Here is a 5,130-nt window from a genome sequence, read left to right on the forward strand (position 1 = left end):
AAGCCCAGCAGTTTTTCTCCTCCTCCAAACTACAGAATTTTAACTGTGAAATGCATATCTCTACTGTTTTCGGAAGGTCAAAAGTACAAGCTGATTTAAGAAGAGACTGGAAAATAAACAGAGAACTGGCTAATGAGTAATTATTAAAGACAATGGTGTGGAAGCAACCTGTGACTGGGGAAATATTAACCTTATTTACTTAATGACAGGTATTTTGCACGTTCCTCAATGCTAGGAGCTATGGAGATGGGCTACATACTAGATGGACTAATGTTCTGATCTGTGGTTGCGTTTCTAGATTCCTGATTTGTATATGGCTGTGTATATCCTCGCTTTAATCTTTTTTTTCCAGATCCAAAATCCCTTGCTGTAGTGTATCCCCGTAAGATACTCTGCATAAAATATAGGTTGCTGAGCAGTTCCTCGATAACTGTTTTCTACTTGATAAAGGTGCATTGTAACATCAAGACCGAAGATGATAGTGTTTTGCTGCTGAACTGAGTGGGTACAATAATATTAACCATTGTTCTTGCTCTGAAAAATACTGTAGGATGCGAGGAGGAGGAATGTTTGGAAAAGTCAGCTTTCTGTATCTTAAGGGGCACTTACATTAAAGTTTCTAGTGACGATTACACTCCCGTTACATTCTGCCTAGCTACTGTTGATTGCATTACTGAGTGATGATTGAAGTGTTATAATGTATATACTATTTGTGCGTGACATGGTAGAAAGCAATATCCTTCTATATCCCAGTTCAGGACCGAGGAGATAAATGCACTGTGCAGTTTTGAGTCATTACTTGCACTCTATTCATGAATCTATGTCGCTGCAATTTATTTAAACATAAACAACTCTCTGGTTGCTTCCAGCACTTTGGCTTTTCTCTTCAAAATTCTTTGGCAGAAGAATGCTTTCTGCTCTCTTGCAAGTGTTCAATTGCTCGTCAACCTATCCACCCTGTCATTTTCTGAGAGCTCAGTTGGGCAGCAGTCAGAACAGAAGCCTGTGGTTTGGGGTCCTCCTGCATTTTGGGCTACAAACAAAAGGAAGGTCCAGTTTATATCCATTATGTTATATTTTTGACTAATAATCTTTTTGCCTTACTAGAAGAAAATATTTGTTAAATTATTTTGAAGTGTACTTATTTAAATGTAAAACGTAAAAATGTTAATCAGACAATTCATATATAGATTCAAGTACAACAGTCTTTGAAAAAGTATGTATTATAAAGTGTAAGTATTATCAGGTGTAGAAACAGTACATAAAAAATAATTCCTAGCATATGGGTCTGACCCTTTAGAAGACCAGACCCAATTGGGAAATGTTGGTGAATTTGTACTTTTAAAAAATCTAAAAGCTTGAGGAGTCACCTGCTGGATACACGTAACAAATAACACACTTGTCTGCTACGTAGGGCTGATGTTCAGCAGCAGACCCAAAGATTGTGGTTTTGTCCACTTGGATCAGCAGAACACTTAGAGTTATGCTCAATTTTCAGCACGTACTTATATTTCATTGGCTTCTGAACTGAAAGTGAAGCAAATGCCTGTGTGGTTTGCTGAGTAATGGCAGACCCCAGGACACTTGAACGCTTTTGTGCGCTTAGGCCTAATCAAGAAGCATATCTGGAGTGTAGGATGTTTCTAGCAGAGGCTAATATGTTATCGGTGTGACAGATCTCAAATTCAACTTGTTTTTAGCACAGCAGTGTGTTTTTGCTGGAGCAGTCTGCTTTGACTAGTAAAGTTTTATGCTTGTGTGAGGACTCTCTTGTATGCCTTTCCTTTTAAAAAGAAAAACAGATTATATATATATATAAAAAAAAAAAACCCAACCAAAACCAAACCAACCAAAACCCCAAAAGAAAGAACAACTCCTGCATGACTCTTAGGGGAAGAGCTGTGCTTTGTCCAAGGTTAAAAAGCAAAATTGAGACAAAAGAAGGACCAGTTAATAGAATGTAGGATGTTCAGGTAAAATGAAGTCAGGTTTCATCTATGATGAAGATGATACCTACTGTCTAGCAAGCACAGTCTGAAGAAGACATAATGACTAATAACTTACATGTACCTGGGTTATTAGGATAAATCTGCAGATAAAGATATGTGTATAATGGAAGCTTCAAAAGCTGCAAATCTGATGTGATAAATGATTCAAAGTACAACACATTAGCTTAGATTTTAATGTTTATAAAATGAATGAAACAATACATTTATATGCCAAAGCCATATTATCATAAACGTATTTGCCGAAATATAAGACATAAATTGTACTTAAATTTAGTAATCTGTGATGGTATGCTTGAATGTATCTTCGTGATTAAATGTGAACAATTGCTCCTTTAAGGTAAAGGTCTGTGTACGTGTGATTAATCAGATTGAAATGACAGGGCGGACAGCTCATGCCATGCCTAGTTATCAGAATGATTGATTTTAGTCGATGCTGCTGGGTGAAAAAATATCTGTTAATAACTACAGCTGCAAAACTCCTGATGTCACTGATAGCACAAATCACTTCTCACATTCTGTATTATCTGGCTCATTTGCAGATACGGAGCATACAAACCGATCCATTGGAACGCAAAATTACAACGTACAGATTTATGCAAGAGGGGCGACTGCAAAGTGCGTTGCATGAGTAGTGTAAGAAGCTGAAAATTGCTGCTGTTGTCACTGTCATAGACACGTTATTTTCTTTGGTACGTGTGGAGTTTTCGCTGTCAGGCTTTTATCCGGCAGATTGTTTGTGCTGTACCTCTCTTCCTGCTTAAAATAGAAAATCAGTCACTGAACCTGGATGCTATTAAGTGTTCTTAGAATAGTTCTTAACTAACTTGGTTGATTTGCACTTTCTGATGAAAGAACATTTGGTTGTTTATTGCAGGCTCTGAACAAACATGTTGTTCCAAAATCGACAAATAAGATTACAAATTGCATTGCATTAACAGAATTGTTTACCGTAGGTATATTCCTTGCCATATAATATTTATCTGTTTAGTTGGTATGATTTTATTCTGAAAGATCTGGAGTTTATCTTCATCAAACGTTGTGTGTTATCTGCATTTTGCAGGGGTTAACAGGGAACGTGGGTGTCTTATGGACCTCAGAGGAGGAGGGGAACAACAAATAATCTTACGTGTCTGGTCGGATGCCTTGTTCTTGCTTTCTCTCTAGTTACTACTGCATCTAAGAGTCTGCCCTGTCCTTTTGTACTGCTTCCTTTTCTCCCTTTTCCCGTCCCTTCAAGGTGCTTAGCACCCGAAGGTGCAATAAGCTTCTCCCCTCCCCGACAGCCTCTCCTGTCCATAAACTGCAGAACGAACATGGGGCTGAGAAGTGCAAATCCTTTTGCGTCAGTGTTAACTGCTTCTCCCCCGCCCCCAGTAATTCACCCCTTGTTCTAAATCCAGCCCCTTACCCAGCCTTTCTTCACTAGCTTTTCATCTGCTGTTCACCGCTGGCCCAAAACAACGCATTTCATATACCTCCAGCCACAAAATCTTTTCACGTTCTTATAGTCCCCTGTCCCCCCAGAATTCACAAATGCATCTGTTTTCAGGAGCACATACAATGGTGGTCTGAAATGCTGGGGTTCTTGCTTTCCTGGAATGATAAATTGTCCTTTGCTCTTTCAAGCTTCTCCATCCTTCTTCATAGTTCTTCAACTTCAAAAATATTTATATATGTTGTGGTTTTACCCCAGCCGGCAGCTGAGCACCACGCAGCCGCTCGCTCACACCCCCGCCCCCCCTGCCCCCTGCCATTGGGATAGGGGAGAAAATTGGAAAAGTTAAAGTGAGAAAACTCGTGAGTCGAGATAAAGACAGTTTAATAGGTAAAGCAAAAGCCGCGCACACAAGCAAAGCAGAACAAGGAATTCATTCACCACTCCCCATGGGCCGGCAGGTGTTCAGCCATCCCCAGGGAAGCAGGGCTCTGTCACGCGTAACAGTTACTTGGGAAGACAAACGCCATTGCTCTGAACGCTGCTGCCCCCCCATTTCTCTTCCCCCAAGCTCCTTATAAACTGAGCATGACGTCATATCGTATGGAATATCCCTTTGGTCAGTTTGGGTCACTTGTTCTGTCTGTGTCCCCTCCCAAATTCTTGTGCACCCCCAGCCATCCCGCTGGCAGGGCAGTGTGAGAAGCAGCAAAGGCCTTGGCCCCGCTTAAACACCGCTCAACAACAACGGGTCCATAGAACAAAAACATCTCTATATTATCAACGCTGCTTCTAGTACAAATCCAAAACATAGCTCCATTTTAGCTACTATGAAGAAAATTAACCCCCTCAGCTGAAACCAGGACAATATAAAACCCCCAGATTTGTTGAATGAGTATGCTATTTCATCAAGCTGCTTTTTAATTACAGCTGGTATTCTGTAGAAGACCAGGCTGTGGTTACAGTAACACCAGTTAGTCTCAACATTTTATGAATGTAAATGGTAGGGAAAAAATGTTAAGTTACAAGAAAGCAGAGATGATTCTTGCTTAGTAGGATATTAAAGCATTACTGTCATTATTATTTGTTCTTATTTCTCCAGAGGACCTTGGTCTTGATTATGATTCCATTGCAGTAAGTGCCTCTATCAATCACAGGGAGATCAAGTCCTTGCCTGAAGATGTGCATATAAAGATATCCCATACAGCAGCATACCCTGAAGGAGCTTGATGGTAATTTCGTAGGTGCCAAATATATTAATATGAGTTCAGGTAGACTGGTGTGTTTCTGAAGTATGAGGTATTTAAAGATTAAAACTTTTATTTATTTATTTATTTTAATTATTCCTGTGATTCTCCCAGGAATAACTGTGATTCAGAAACAAAAGACTTGCCTGACTTTCAGATCTGCAACCTTCTGAACTTTGAATGGAAGGATAACATGGCATATGTGAATATGACTTTGTATAATAATTTTCATCACTGAAGAATTTTTTTTACAAACATTAACAATATAACCCTCAACAACATCTCTGTGGATATTGCCCTTTTATTTTTTGGGAAGGGATGCATGTGAATTGTGTGTTAGATGCTTTAATCAAAGGAATGAAAAACTGAGGATGAATCCTTGCCACTAGTGCAATTTACTCAAGGATTTAGTGAGGAATCATCCCTTAATCTAAAAGCC

The 5,130-nt window shown here is 39.4% G+C and overlaps 1 long non-coding RNA gene across 1 annotated transcript; it reads left to right on the forward strand.

The window, feature by feature from the left end:
* Window positions 1-2,576: 2,576 nt before the first annotated feature.
* On the forward strand, window positions 2,577-4,679 carry LOC142600055 (uncharacterized). Its single transcript, XR_012833520.1, has 3 exons — window positions 2,577-2,698; window positions 2,884-2,958; window positions 4,547-4,679. It is a non-coding gene; the product is annotated as an uncharacterized LOC142600055 (long non-coding RNA).
* Window positions 4,680-5,130: the final 451 nt, after the last annotated feature.

This window comes from Balearica regulorum, chromosome 1 (genome assembly GCF_011004875.1).
Source record: "Balearica regulorum gibbericeps isolate bBalReg1 chromosome 1, bBalReg1.pri, whole genome shotgun sequence".
Classification (NCBI taxonomy): domain Eukaryota; kingdom Metazoa; phylum Chordata; class Aves; order Gruiformes; family Gruidae; genus Balearica; species Balearica regulorum.